Source organism: Ictidomys tridecemlineatus, chromosome 5, assembly GCF_052094955.1.
Source record: "Ictidomys tridecemlineatus isolate mIctTri1 chromosome 5, mIctTri1.hap1, whole genome shotgun sequence".
Classification (NCBI taxonomy): Eukaryota; Metazoa; Chordata; class Mammalia; order Rodentia; family Sciuridae; genus Ictidomys; species Ictidomys tridecemlineatus.
Genome location: NC_135481.1, coordinates 199,776,465 through 199,792,203, shown reverse-complemented (window position 1 = coordinate 199,792,203; position 15,739 = coordinate 199,776,465).

Sequence of the window (15,739 nt, the reverse complement as noted above, 5' to 3'; positions counted from 1 at the left end):
TTCCTCTAGCTTTTCACACGCAGCTTCCTCTCCGCTTCAGTTTTTCAGTTTCGTTAGACGGGCGCTCAGCTTCTCTGGAACGTTACTTCCTCCCTGATGTGACCATTTAAAGCTACAAATTTCCCTCTATAAACCGCTTCACCGCCTCCCACAGATTTTGATATGTTGTTCTTTTCATTTTCAGTTCAGTTTCAAGTATTTTCGAATGTTTTTTGAGATTTCCTTTCATGGTTTATCCTGAAGCTGCTACTTAACCTCGTTTGATTTCCTACTTTAACTCCCTTAACTCCGGAGCCCGTACTTAGTGTGATTTCTGTCCTCTTAAACTAGCTGAGGTCTATTTTGTGACCTGTGCGTCTTGTGAAGTGCACTGGGGGTCGGTGGCTGCCCTTCTCTGGCTGCAGTCAGGTCAGGCTGGTTCCAGTTCAAGTCCTCTGGGTGTCACTAACTTCCAGCCAGCTGTCCTGTCACCTGACGCTGGAAGTTGGACTCTCTGGCCACAGCCAGATCTGTCAGTCCTGCCGCAGGCCTCCTGAGATCCTCCTGTGTGTCCTGAGACAGGTCAGGTGCGCACACTGTGCGGGCCCCTGCCCTGCCGATGCCCTGCTCTGGAGTCTGGGTGACCCTGACTTCTGGTCACATTGGCCCACGTGCCCTCCTCCACCCTGTCCCTAGGGGCTCTCGTCTTGACTTTAGAATCACAGTCTTCAGGCCTCACAGCTGGTCTGGCCATCTCCTGCTTCCCACTGTTGTCTCTGCCTTGACAGGTCGCACCGGTCAGCATGGTGCTTGTTCCATTGGTGGTCCCTCGGCCTCTGCTTCTGTCCTTCTGTGCCTCCTCCACAACTCTGTGAGCTGCGTCCCTGCATGTTTTTGGTTGCTTCTGCTCTTGCTTTGCACCATGGGTCACCTTCTAGTGCACGTGTGAGCAGGTCTTTAGAGAAAGATGTCATCCTGGTATTTCGTTGGGTAATTCTGCTGTCAAGTCCGGGCTGGTCTCTGCTGGTTCCACCCCAGGGGCTCTGGGTGGTCCTCACGCCCCGGGTCTGAGGTGTGGCCTGGTGGGCCTGAGTCCAGCTCCTGCACATCCTGTCTGGTCCTCACCCTCCCCGGCCTCTCTGGTCTCCTCCATCTCTTGTTTGCTGTTTGTCTCTGACTTTGGAAGCGGTCTGGTCATTCTTCCTCGAAGGAGTCCCCGCCCTTCTCCCTCAGGTCTGGGCTATGCTGAAAATCCTGGTGCTGGGTGCTGTGCTGCTGGTCTGCCTTGGGTTCTCCGCTCTCTGGGTGGCTGGATCTACCTACTGTGTGCTGAAGGCTCTTCAGGCCTCTGTTGGGCTTTTGTTTGAAGAACTTCCATCTGGATCTGTGGTTTCCACCTCTCTGCTGAAATTCTCGTGTCATCCCACACACTGTCACATACCTGCACGCACTGCCTCATACCTGCGTGCACTGTCGCTGTGCACACTGTCACCTGTCTGTGTGCACTGTCATATATCTGCATACCTTGTCACCTATCTGAGCGCCCTGTCACCTATCTCTGCACACTGTCACCTATCTGTGTGCACTGTCACATATCTGCACATTGTCACATATCTGTGCACACAGTCACCTATCTGCGCACACTGTCACCTGTCTGCGCACACTGTCACCTGTCTATGCACACTGTCACATATCTGCACACTGTCACATATCTGCACGAGCGCTGGCGCACTGCTCATGGCTATTTTGAGCTCCGTGCCTGGCGGTTCTGTCCTCTGCCACATCTCATCTGGTTTGATCATGGCTCTGCCTCTCGGCAGAGTCCTCCCTGCCCCTCGTGGCTCTTGGTCTTGTGGGGAACGTTAAGCTGAGGGAGCAGTCTGCATGGTTGGTGACAGGTGGCCGTCCTTCCCCAGGTCCTGAGAGCAGGTTCTGTTGACCAGCTCAGGAGTTGCTGGGGCTGAGGGCTGTGTCTGGGTGGAGGGCATCCCCATTCCCAGCTCTTCCCCTAGGTTCTGTGTTGTTCTGTCTGTTTGTTTTGGTCCCTGTTTGCCTTGAGCAGAGGGTGGGGAGTGCTTTCTGACATTTCAGTGAGCTTCCTCTTAGGGGAGTGCCACTCCCAGGGTCTGCCCTGACGAGTCCCCTTCCCTGTTCCCTTCCACCCTGAGGGGCAGCTTCTGCAGCTCCTCCCCTCCCATGGACTGAATTCCTGCCTCCCCAGGCCTTGGGGCGGGGTCTGGCTCATTCTGGGAGGCTGCTTCCTCTTCTACTGCACCAGGATCCTCTGGGTTTCCCTGATCCTTCCCATGAGCACACAATGAAGCCACCCTAAATCTTCCTTCCCAAGAAGTTTCACAGGGCTGCCTGAGCCCATGCTCGGTCGCCAGCATTGGTGAGTTTAGCTGAGTCTTCCGGCTGGCTTGTGGCATCCAGCATGTGGGTGGGTGGCAAGGCTCAGGCCTGTTCCTTGTGCCAGGAGCCTGGACTCCATGACACGGCAGTGCTGGGTGCACGATTGTCCCACGGTCTCAGTCTTCTGCGGGGTGGGAAAAGGCATGGATGGGTGGGTTCTGGTCTCCCCTCATTATGAGGTTGGAGTGATGATCTCTTCAGCTGCACACCGGGCTGAGATTGGGCGTCTTGCCTTTGTCTCTGGGTATAGAATTCCAGGTTGACTTTTGTTCCTTTCTGGTATTTTAAACTTGTGGCTCCAATGTCATCTGGCTACATTGTTTCTGGTGAGAAATATGCAGTTATCCTTTACTCCTGTGTGTCTAACTAAGCTTTCCCCACCTCTGATTGCTTTATTAACTGATTTTATATTTTCTTGATTTTGCTACATTTTATTACTGATTTTGAGCAATGTGATCATGATGTGTCTTTGCATGGATTTAGTTATGCATACATCTTGTGATTAGAATGCATTAAACTTGGATTTGTGGAATTGTATTCATAAAACTTGGAAACTTTCGGCTATAATTTTTTTCAAGTGATTTTTTTCCTTCTCTCCTGCTTTGAGGACCACAGTATACTGTGCCACTTTAAGTTGTCTCACAGATCACGAATGCTCTTTTTGTTTCCTAAAAAAAATCTCTTTCCTCCTGTCTTCAAGTTCACTAAGCTTTTCTTCTGCGGTATCTACTCTGCCATTGATCCTGTTCATTTTCATGTCTGCCTCTTGGGTGTTTTTTTCCTTCTGGAAGTTATATTTTTTTTTCTATATTTTTTCATGTCTCTACTTAAGTTTTTGAGTAAGTTAAATATGCACATAAAATCTTTTAAATGTTCTTATCTAATTCTAACAATTCTATCAGCTTGGGGTCAGTCTCAATTGATCTGGCTCACTTTTTTTCTGTTTTTTTTTCCCCCCATTCCTGGTAATCTTTGATTTAATGCCATAAATTGTGAATTTTAATTCAGTGATTGTATTGGTGTGTGGGTATTTTTGCCTTCCTAGAAATGGTCTTGACATTTGTTGTGGGCAATGTTATGTTGTGATTTGGGACACTTTGAACTTGGGGGTCTTATTTTGGGGACTTGTTCATGAGCAACAGATCAGCATTTACTCCTAATCATTCCTTACTGTTGAGAACTCAGCCCCACCCTCCCCTTCCATGAACTACAGGTCTTGCAGTCTGGTGGGAAGAGGCCCTTGGCCCTGTGTGGATGCCCGTCCCATCCTTCGGATCCCTTGGCCGGCTCAAGGGCACATGCAGGGCAGGTGTCTGTGGTGCGCTCTGCCTGGCGTCTCCTTGGAGGCCCGAACCTCCTCTCCTCCCCATTTCCACCAGCTGCCTTGGCTTCTGCAGAAGCCAGCTCTGCCCCCTCGACTCAGGAGCTCGGAGGACAAGCTGGGTGACCTTAGGGTACACCCTGTTTGCCGTCTGTCTCCCAGGGCCCCTGTCTTTCTCCCATGGCCCTGGTGTTCCGTGCTTTGCTGGTTGCTCTGGCAGGAGGGTGAATCTGGCCTGCCAGTGCACTTTGGCCAGTGCCTCTTGAACTCACAATGATGCCCTTTGTTTTTCCTCACACCAGTTCAGGGGGCTGAGCACCTGCCCAGCCCCTCTGGAAGAATCCCACCCATCATGGGGTGTCCTGGATGTGTAGCAGCCAAGAGCCATTGTGAGTGTAGGGATGGGGTGGAAACAGGGTGGGTGGGGTTCAGTTACCGCCAGGGCTGAACAGAGAAGGCTTTGCCCTGCTCATCCTGCAAGACCTTCAGGGCTGCCCATGGCTGAGGAGGCTGGTTAAGGAGTGGCCCTGCCTTTAAGTTCACTGCATCGGGTTGGGGACATGAGCATCTCCATCAAACCATGTTAAGTTGCCTTAAACCCACCTTCCTGGCCCAGTGCCCCAAGCTCACCAGGGAGATGGCCCGTTCCCAGAGTGGGCACAGCGTGACTGCCCCAGCCTGGGGCTCCAGTGGCTATTCCTGCTGGACAAGCTCACCCTGCTCTGCCGCCACGTCCCTCACCTGCCTCCCTCTGCGCCCCCCTTCCCCCTCACTGAGCACCAGAGCCCCAGATCTCAGAGCCGGGGTCGTTACAGCTGCCACCGTCTTTGCCAGAATAAACCCTGCATCGCTCCAGAGAAGCCCACGCCTTCCTCTGGCCACAAGGCCCTTCCCTACTGGGGGCCAGCTCACCTGTGTCTCCCAAAGTCAGGGGCCAGCCCTTCCGCTTCAGGAGGCCAGCTCACCTGTGCAGCAGCCTGCAGTGTCATCTCTGTCCCCTGGCGTGTCTGCCCCTCCCCTGGAGGACAGAGGGCCTCCACTCACCTGGCAGGTGTTGACACCGGCTTCACCTCTGTGTGCAGCACAGAGAGCCTGACCTGCTTGTCCAGGGAGGCCTGAGTGCGGCCCCCAGACCCCTCCTGAGCAGGCAGGGACTGGATTCGGGGCCCACCCTAATCCAGGATGTCCACCTGCAGATCCCTAGCTGAACCACAGCTTCCAAGATCCCATTTCCAACTAGAGCCACTGTTATAGGCAGCAGAGTTAGGAGGCCTGAGTGGGAGGGTGGGGCGCCTGCGGGAGGGGCTCAGCCACCATGCGGGTTGGGGCCCCAGAGGCTGAGCTGGGCTGTGTTCTGGAGCCCAGGGGTCGCTGCCCGAGTGTCCTGAGCTGCCCTGGTGGTGGCTCGACCTTGCCCATGGGCAGTGCTGCAGGTGCCTGGGGAGGAGGTGTGCCCCGGCAGGACCTGGGCACACAGGAGGTGCCCAGCAGACAGCCACCCCCCTTGTCCGCCTCCCCATATCCAGAACAGCTCCTGACCCCTAGCTGACACCAAAGCTTGTGAGACAAACAGACTCGGCCCTGGCCTTCGGGTAAGCAGTGTGGGTAAGACCCTCACAGCTGTCCCGGGCCTCGTGCGTCCCTTTCCCAGGACCTGCAGCCACAGCAGTGTCCTAGGACAGGTCTCCTCTCAGTGGTGCCCGTGGTTTCCCCAGGGTCTGGGTGGACCCTTCAGATTCCAACCAGGCTGGCCGCAGGCTGCTATGCTCTGGGCCTCTGGGCTGTGGACACCCTGTGGAGGCCCATAAGGTGGATGCTTCCTAGAGCTTTCATAGGCGGTGTCCTGAGGCCCCAAGAGCCCTGGCTGCCCTGAGGCACGGGCCTCCCAGCTCTTGGCTGCAGGGAGGCTGGGCAGGGCTGGCCTGGAGTGGCAAGGGAGACTGCAGAGGCGGGTGGCTCCTGGACCCAGCCCCGCCAGGTCCCTCTGCGCCCTGCTCGTCCTGCGCTCCGTCCCGCGCTCTGTCCCCATCCTGCGGGAGGAGGCCTCGCTGCCCAGGAGGTGTGGGCCCTGTCGCCCATCTCCTAAGCCCAGCATGTGCAGGGACAAGAGGGCCCGCCCTCTCCTCCTGGGACTCGCTTGAGCTGCACTGTGCATGGTTTTGTGATTAAACAAATCATCAATTAGTTGGTCTCAAAGGAAGCAGCACAACAGAAGGAAGGGGGCAGCGCGGGAACTGCAGCTCTTGCCCTTGCAGGAGGCTCCATGGGCTCCCGGGAAGGGCCAGACCCAGCCAGTCCTTCCCTCCAGGTGGTGGGCTGGGAGGGGCTGGGTGATTGCTGGGAACATGGAAATGAATGTCCTGTCCTCCAGGCAGTGAGAAACAGCCAGGGAAAGGTTTTGTGCTTAAAAAAAAAATTCAGGGGTGCTAGTCAGACAGCCGGCAGGACTGACAGCCTGAGACATGGCAACCTAGTCTGGTCACTGTGGAAGAGCCTGCTAGACCTGAGGGTGTGGTCCTGCCTGCCTGACACTGCCTGCTCGAAGAGGGGCCAGGAGGCAGGTGCCCAGCCATCCTGGGCAGCTAGAGGTGACTTCGGCTGCAGGACCCACACCCAGGGCAGCCCCAGCCCTGAGGGAAGGAGAGATGGGGTCAGGGTGGAAGAGGCCAGGCCTGGTGACTGCAGTATGCAGCATCGGGGTGGAGGCTTGGGTCCTGCTGGCATCGTGCGTGTGTGCCCACCTGGGGATCTCTGGGGTCCAGGGGCTGCCGAGTGCAGCAGTGGGTTAGCTAGCATCTCCCCAGGTGTAGACAGAGGGGACCTCTGGCCTCACACAGGTCCTCAGCCCAGTGCCACCCAAAGGAGCTTACCCAGCCCCAAGGGTGGCAGGGCCAGGGCCACGGGGTCTGTGCTGCCCGCTCCAGCAGGCAGCACCAGAGCTCAGACCTCCACAGAGCCATCCTGCAGGAGGCACCTCCTGTCCGGAAGCCAGAGGGCCCTCCACTCTCTGCTCCACTAACCTTTCTGCCAGGGACACCACCAACTCTCCCAGCATGGCCTTGGGCAGGTGTTCACACCTAGGGGCATGGGGGCCCCTTACAGGAGACTGTGGCCAAGATCCAGATGTGAAGTCCGGGCTCACGGCTGTACAGCACAGCCCCCACGTCCTCACCCAGAGGCGAGAGGCACCCCCAGCAATTTCCAGCAGATGGCGTTGTGGGGACGGTACTGTGGTGCCTTGCGGTCACTGGCTGTCCAGGCTCTGCGGTGGGCCTGGAGCTGGGGCAGGTCTCCCTCCAGCATGTCAGTTTTGCAGAGGGGGTGGCCAAGTGAGGAAAACACACCTCACGATAGGAGTCTGTTTCCTCCTTAGCCTGAAACCGATTGTCCCATGTGAGCCGAGTCAACACGGGGCCCACAGGCCTGAGTTCTCCCCAGGAGCCTCTGTTCTTGCTGTCAGCTCCAGGCCAGCCCTGCCCACTGAAGCGCCGGCCTCGGAAGCGCTCGCTCCAGCCTGGCTCGCGTGGCCAGGCGAGGCCGGCATCACCGGGAGATAAGCGGGGAACCCCGTGGGCAGGAGCAGGCAGTGGGGGTGACACTGAAGAAGGCTGGCAGGGTGCCTGGCGGAGCTGCCTGACTCCGTTTCTCTGAACTGGCACAGTTGGAGGGGGTGGGGCAGAAGCTTGGCCGCCCGGGTTCACAACTGCACACCCACCCCCTTCTTTCTCTGATGAAAGTTTGGGGCTCCAGGGAAATGAGGCTGAACCTCAGGTGGGGCCGGCCCAGGAGCATGGCATGGCAGCCACCAGCCACCAGCATGGGCTCCCACACTTCCTGCTTCAGCCTCCCTGCATGTAGCGTGGGGCGCTGGAGGCAGGAATGGAGCTGGGCCCAGTTCCACCGCAGGGCGGGCTGCACACACTGGGCCCCAGGCAGGCGGGTAGGAAGGTGGGATTCACGGGCGTCAGAGAGCCCCAGTAGCAGTGCCTGGGCCTCTGGGTCCTTCCCCGGGCAGCCTGGCTTGAACTCCAAGGGCCTCTTCCTGTACAACTCCAGTGGCACCAGGGAGCCAGAGGGAGGGGCGGCAGAGGTGGGGCACGGGCTTGGACATGATGGCCTGAGCTTTGATTTTGGAGCAAGGCTGAACAAATGCTCCTTCCTGTGTCAGAAAATCCAAGCTGGGCCCAACAGGCCGGGCCAGGCTGCCCACGGGGAGCCAACCTGCTGGGGACCAGAGGCGCCATAGGCCTGGCCCACGTGGGGCTGTGGCAGAGGGGCAGAGAGTGCAGGCACAAGTGAGGCACTGGGGAGCCCAGGGGCTGTTGTGTGTGTCCCTGCCACGTGCTCCCCACCAGGGCACCACCGCCTTGGCAGTCAGCACCTTGGAGAGCTCTCCCACACCCCAGGGACTCCAAGACTTCCCGACCTTCCCCCTCCCAGCTCTTCTCACCTGCAGCTCCAAGCCAGGGGCCCAGACGCCACAGTGCCCCTGAGGGTTTCCCCGGAGCCCCACGGTGCCCCTGCCCTCCCACTGCTCTTTGCCAAGTGTCACCTGGGAGGGGACGGGACGGCCAGAACAGGGGAGAGAGAGTGAAGAGAATCCAGGCCTGGACTGTGAAGGGCCAGTGGTCCCTGCTCCTCATCCCTCATGCAGTAAGCCCAGCATTTCTGTGGGTTGAGAAATCTGCATCAGAAACAATGATTTTACCACCAAAACTTGGAACATGGAGCCTGGTGTGTCTGAAACAGCACACTCAGCCACTACTGGCTCGGGATGGTTTAGATGGTGACCAAGAAGGTGCTAGAAAGCCGTGATGATGGCTGGCGGGTGAGAGGGGCCGCTGCTCAGGAACTGCCTCCAGAACCAGAGTCCACGCTGTTGCTCAAAGGCCCCGCCAGCCACCTTCCCAGCCTGCCAGCTCCTCCAGTGGGGGGGACAGAGGGGCCCTGCCTCTGGCCTCTAACCCAAGGACAGAGGGGCCAGAGGGAGGGGACATCTGCCCCGTCTGTGAGGGCGCCTCTATTCTGGGGTCAGGGCCTCAAGTGCCCCACAGGCCAAGAGCTGGCTTCTCACTGGACAAAGCCAGACCCAAATGCCTTTGTCACATGCTGATTCACAGGAGGGGGCCTGGCAGCTGCAGTCAGCATGGGCCCCTCCCACTGTGGCTGAATGGGAGGGTCCCCCCCTGGGCCTCAGTCTCCCTGCCTGTCAGATGGTGGCAATCCCACTGTAAGACTTACTGGGTGCAAGGTCCGGGTCAAGGGCGGGAGTGGGGGGGGGCCACGCCGTGGCCGCTGTTCTGGAGTCGTGGTCCTTCTCCCGTGGGCCTGTTGTGGAGAATTCCAGTGAGGCCAGGCCTTCAGAGAGCCCACACAGTCTGATGAAATGTGATGGACAGGCACAGGCAGGTTGCTATGGAAACTCGCCAGGCTATGGGGGATGGGGGATGGGTCCCAGAGGGTCTCCAGGAGGGCGCTGGCAGATGAATGGGTTTTCCTGAGCAGAGCAGGGCGGGTGAGAGTCTGGGGAAGCCTCCCAGAGACCAGCTGTCCACGTCCACACAGAACTGCCAGTTTGCTTAGAAACATCTGAGCAGAACCAACTGTCGGCACAAACCTGGCTGTCTCGGGGCTGCCCTGGGCGGTGGAGACAGCCGGGGCGACAGCTGCTTACTGAAGCGTGATCTGTGAATGCGTCTCCTGCTCCCAAGCCTGGGCCCCAGCTGAGGCCCAGGAGAAGGACCCGAGCCCTCCAGGGTTCCCAGGAATGAGCTGAAGGGAGGGGCCCCTCGGTCCCACCCTCCCTGGGGGGACCGTGTCCTGGCCTCCTGGGGATCCCCAGGCCCTAGTCCTGGCAGCCACCAGGCGGGCTCAGAGTTCCCCTGCTCTGCACTGCGGTCCCAGTGCCCTGGCTGGCTCACCCCAGGTAGAGGGAGGTCAGTGGGCCCTCCCTTGTGTGCCCTTGGCCCCAGGGCCAGGGCCACCAGGCATCCTTCTGGGCTGGGGATGCTGGGTGACCTGCAGGACAAGGCAACAACAGCTGGGCGGGGAGGAGGTCCTTCGAGAGGAGGCTCTCAGGGCACAGCCTGTGCCCCTGGCATCCCTGCAGGGACCTGGTGCCTGGGTCTTCTCCAGGCTGCTGGAGCCCTCGCCTGCCACACCCTCTTCTCTCCCTCAGGCACCTGTGATGTGGAGCCCTGATTTCAGGAGAGGAGCTCAGGACAGAGGCTCTGTGGGCACCTGCAGAGACCCCAGGGGGTGTGCACAGCAGGGCGGGGCCTCCTTGTCAGGACTCCAGTTTCTCCACCCCTCCTTTTCCTGGGGCAGCCCTCCTCGCTCCAGCTGGTCTCCAGCCACCGGGCAGAGCAGGCTCTCCTGAGGCAGGTCTGTCCTGAGCACAGCTCACCTCTCCTCCCTGGGACCCTTCAGTCCAGGTGGAGCCAGGAGCCTGGCCAGGGTGGGGAGGGCTTGCTATCCTGCCTTCCCACTAGTCCCCCAGCCTTCTTGCATATTCTCACCTCTTCTGCCTGCAACCCTCTTTTAAATCTCAACAGTGTGGGCTGCAGGTGCACAGACCTTCAGAGGAGGCCAGAGCAGGCAAGGTCACCCAAGGTCATCTCCTTTGTAGTTCAAGGTAGTTGTAACAAGACCCTCCCAGTCTTGGCCTGTGTCCTTGGACTTCTGTCCGTGGGCCTCTGCCCTGTGCCAGCAGCAGGTACTGGCTGTGGCTTGCATAGGTGTGGCCCCTGAAGTTACCCTCGGTCCTGCATGCTGGGATGCTTGGGGTGATTACTGCGTGTTCTCTTGGCAAGGCATGGACAGGCCTGCTGCAAAAGTTGGCTGAGACAGACCTGGCACAGATCCCTCCAGGTGCCACCACCCTGACCACTCTGCCTGCTTCTCACTCCTGGCTGACCTTCTGGAGCACACAGGAAGTTGGCTTGGGGTAACAGTTTCATGCTCTGAGGGAGGCCTTTAAGAGGGAAAAGGAGGGCACAGGAGTGGGTGGCCTGAGAGCCAAGTGGGGGAGCTGGATGGCTGGCCCTTCAACCTTGCCTCCCTGTGGAAGGCTGGGAGTCCCACTACGGACTGAAAACCCTCGCTCTCTCCTGCAGCCCAGTCAGTGTGTGCAGGGCACCCTGCCCCCAGGGCACCTCCAGCACAACCTGCCCTTTAGAGCAGCTGATAGATCTCACTTTATCTACATTTGACCGTAGGCCACTTGTCCAGCGTGGCCCATGGACTGCCCAAGCATCCCTGGAACCTGCTGTCCTGCACAGAAGCCGCGGTCTGAGCACCACGCTGGTCTGACTAGGGTGAACCAGCTCTGGGTGGGCTCCAAAGCTGCTCTGGACACTGGTGACGGGGAGAACTGTCTTGGAGACCCAGAGGTGCACAGTCCCCAGGTGGCAGAGGCTTATCTGCACTCTGTTGTAGTGCTGGGGTGTCGCCTGGCGCGGTTGCAGGCCTTCAGTGCCATGCTGTGGCGTGGTGTTTCTGCTCAGCGCTACAGTGTCGTGCAGCCTGACAGTGTTACAGTGTCACTGCAGAGTCACTCAGGTTTGCAGAGAGGCTGCACCCAGGACTGCATTGCAGGCACCAGCTCCAGGCTGGGCTGCCATCCGCTGGCGAGGAGAGGGGGGCTGGGCAGTGCCCTCTGCCCCCTGAGGGCTTCATGGTCCTCCCAGGAGCTGACTCCAGGCATTTGCTGGTATGAACATCCTTCCTGGGAGTCCTTGGGTATTTCAGTCTGTATTCTCAGGGCTCAGCCTCACTCCTGAATGGGGCCCTGTGGAGTAGGGCACAGCCTTTCCCTTCCTGAAGCTAGAGATTGGGTCATTGCTAGTTCATGGGCAGGGTCACCTAAGAGCTGCCACAGACTGCCACCTCCCACTGTAGCCATTCAGGGCAGGCCTGAGGTCACCAACAGAGGACAGCAACCAGAGGTCAGCAGCCATGGGGGAGGGGAGGGAGGCAGGGAGCTGCCAGGGATACAGATGTCCCAGTGCTGAGTCAATGGTGGCCAGTCCCCCTCCACAGGGAGACTGGGATGGCCTCACTCTGGTGGGGGTCCAGGAAGTTGGGGTGGGAGTGGCCTTGAGCTCAGGTGATCCTGCTCACTGGCTCCCCTCTCCAGATGGTTTGCGCCTTCCATCCTGAAGCGAGAGGTTTGACTGGTCAGTGTGGTGACCTGGACGTGGTCCTGGTCAGGACGCTGAGGGCCTGTCTTCAGGTGTAGGTGTCACCCCTGGGATGAGCCACACTCACCTCTTCCTTTATAATCCCACCCCCTTGCCCTGTTGGGATGGAATGTTCCATGGAAACACTCTTTGTGTGTCCCCTTCTCTTGCTCTGCCCTTGGGTGTGGCCTTCCTGGATGTCAGTCAACCTGCTGACAGCAGGCATCACGAAGCCAGACCCAGCCCCCTGAAACCTGACCCCTAGCCTCATTTGAATGGCTCCTCCTCAATAAAAGGGGTCAGCACGTGCTCTCTCACTCTCTCTTTCTGTGGACCCTTGAGGTCAGAGGAGCCGTCCCAGCGCCCCAAAGAAAAAGGCACCTCTGTCTCTTGTGTGGTTATTTTGCGCAGCCCAGCTCCCCTAGAGTGACCCCAAGTGTTTTCATCGTGAGGAACGGGACCAGATGCCCCCTCTCCCTCACTCCTGCCCCTCAGCAATCTCAGGCAGGGACCTGAGGCCAGCCGGTCCCCTCCTCTCCAGAGAAGCTCCACTTCAGACCCACTGGCCCTGCTCTGCCTTAGGGGGACACAGACCAGCTTCCTGGGAATGAGCTGGTTTCAGGGACACATGGTGCCCCTTTGGAAGGGGATGTCACAGCTGGTGGCAGTGACCCCTCAGTGAGCCTCCTCCTCTCCACCTCTTGGGCAAAGGCCATGCTACTCAGAGCCAAAGTCCTCCTGGGTACTCTGTGCCATGTGCCTGCAGGACACAGCTCCACTGGCCAGCACAGGACCCGAATTCTGAGACAGAATGTCCAGGGGAAGCCAGGTCTGCCACCCAAGCCCAGCTCTCAGCCACTCCCACCCCACATTGTCCCCCCGCCACCAGAGACTGCAGTGCCACCTCTCCAGCCCACAGGGGGACCATCCAGTAAGCCCTTCCCAGATTCAGCCCTGGGACATCTGTATCCCTGCCAGCTCCCTGCCTCCCTTCTGTGTCCCTGAGTTGCAAGGGAGGTGACACAGGAAAGATCAGCGTGGGGACTTTGGCCATTTGTACTGCACTTGATCTTCCCTCGTCCTAGGCTCCTGCTTCAAAGAACATGTCCGACACGGATCTGGAGGAGTTCTGGTTACCAGGAGAGGCTCCTGGAGAGGCTGGAATTGAAGGACACAGCAGCCCCACAGAGGGAAATGGGCATCGTGGGGCCTTGGCTGGGCCCAGAGGCTGGTCCTCCCCATGTCATCTCTGGTCTCCAACAACCCCTCTCTGCAGATCCCTTCTGATCACCCTCTACCAAATCTCCCTGTCACTCAGCTCAAGTGTGGCTTGGGCTGCTCTGGTGCCAGTTCTGCTCCACACTGAGTGGCCTTCTGTGGGTTGGCAGCCCGCAGCTGGGGGGACTTCTGGGCCTGGGACTGGCAGATCTGCAGCTGTGCAGCTCACCCGCTGTTTCCCCTCCGCCTGGCAGGCGGTCTTCCCTGATGCCTCAGCTAGGGCCTGGGTGTCCTCTGGGCGCCCTGAGGGCCTGGCACTGCGGGGCTCGCAGGTGTGCGTGCTGTGTCCTGGGGCACGCTGTTTCTGGAGCTCTGCTCAGAATCCAGGGGCTCTGTGGGAGCGTTCGCCACAGCGTTTCCCCTCAGAGGTGAGAGATGAGGCCTGCTGGGTGCACTTCAGTCCTGGGGACCTCCTGGTAGGCCTTCGACATGGACCAGTGGGGCGTTTGCTGCCTGGTACCCGTATGAGCACAGCCAGTGTAATCGTGTCAGCCAGCATCTGCCCAGTGCTTACTAAACACTGGGCGAGGCGCTGAGCACTTTAAGCCCGCTTATCCCTCCTGACACCATGAAGGGGTATCCTACAAGAAGGAAGAGGAGGAGTGGGAAAGGGGGAAGAAGAGCTGGCCTTAACACTGGAAGCAGTCACGCAGCCTGGTAAGCAGTGGGTAGGACTCTGACTTAGAGCCTGGATGGGGCACCTTTGTCTGGTTCATTTGGGGTGCTGTGACAAAGGCCCTGAGACAGGGTGAGGTATAAACGCCACTTGTTGCTCCAGTTCCAGGGGCTGGAAGTCCAAGATGGACGCTTCCGTGGACTCCAAGACTGATGACGGCCGGTTCCTGAGGGTGCCCTCTGTGCACCCTCACGTGGCATGGGGTACAAGCTCTCAGGCCCCTTCCTAGGGCACGGTGCCCAGGCGTGAAGCTGGCCTGCGCTGGCTCGAGTTGGGGGCTGGGGCATGCCCACCCCACCTCCCTGTTGACAAGCAAAACCCGGAAAGACCAGAAGCAGCCGTTGAGAACCCTGAACAGAGGAGGTGAGCTGGGACGAGGCTAAGAACCAGAAACGGCTCAGATGCTGCCGCGTCTTTCCTCTTTCCTCCTGCGTCTCACGGCTCTGCCTCTGCCCTGGACAGAGGAAGCTCTGGGACCATCTGGGTTCATTCAGGGTGGCTTGAAGGGAGTTTTTCCAAAAAAGCTCATGAAGGAACTTGGTCCCCAGAGAACAGCATCAAGAGATGGTAGGGACTAGGGAAGGGGACAGGATTGCAGCCACTCAAAGGGTCATGTGGCTCTTGTCACTGTGTGGTCCTGGCCAGTGGGGGTCTCCCACGAGCACAGCCCTGCGCCTGGCTCTGCCCTTCTGCTTCTCCATGCCACAATGCAGGAGGAAGGTTGCAGAGGACTTCCAGCACCAAGTGGTGAGACAAATAGACCTTTTTCTGTAGACATCAGGCGGGCAAAGCCTGCTTTTCCTCTCCCAGGTGTGCCCCCAGGCAAGGCTCAGTCCCAAAGGGACATTTCTGTGGCAGTGGTGATGGGAGCAGCAGAGCTACATGGGACCTGGCTGAGAAAGGGGCCTGTATGGCCAGAGGGCCTGGAAATCCCTAAGTGGACCCAACTGTGGAAACGGTGAGACACTGGAAGGAGCCTAAAGCCCTGCATTTCCAGCCAGAAGATCAGGAAAAGGGATTCCAGGGACCAGGGCGCCTGGAGAAGACAGGAGATGGGGCCAAGGGAACCAGGCCCCACGCTGGGGACGAGCCCGGGACGCTGGAGCTGCACTGCTGTGCATGGACTGAACTGGGGCCGGTGCCGTGTGGCCTGGGAAGCCCGCTGACCCTGGGACAGGGGCACAGAGGGCAGAATGGGACATGCAGCCTGAACTACCTGAGCCAAACGTCTACTTAAAAAATCCTCCAGGGGCTGGGGATGTGGCTCAAGCGGTAGCGCGCTCGCCTGGCATGCGTGCGGCCCGGGTTCGATCCTCAGCACCACATACCAACAAAGATGTCGTGTCCGCCGAGAACTAAAAAATAAATATTAAAAATTCTCTCTCTCTCCCTCTCCTCTCTCACTCTCTCTTTAAAAAAAAAAATCCTCCAGGAGATTTAAGAAAGACCCATGTTCATCACATGATTTCTGAAATGTCCAGAACACCATCTGTAATAGTCACACAGAAAGAATCAGGAACTTCTCGGTAACCTGTGAGGAAAAGACCATCAAGACCACACCTGGAGGGAACTGGGTGTTGGATCACCGAGGGCTTAGCACAGGAGGCGAGCTCAGCACTCTGAAAATGAGTGGAAGCAGAGAACAGAAGCCCCAAACTGGAAAATACAGTGATCGAAATAAAAATCTAAAGGATGGACTCAAAGAAAGTGGATCACCGGAGAAAGAGTGGGCAGAACTGAGGGTGGACAACCAGAAATTACCCACCAAGAGTAAGGAAAAGACAAAGGAACAAAAAGAAGAGCCTCAGAGAGTGTGGGGAAATGTCAGAGGCCTGATGTCCCATCACTGGAGTCTCAAGGAAAGGAGAGAAAAAATGAAAGCAATGATGCCTG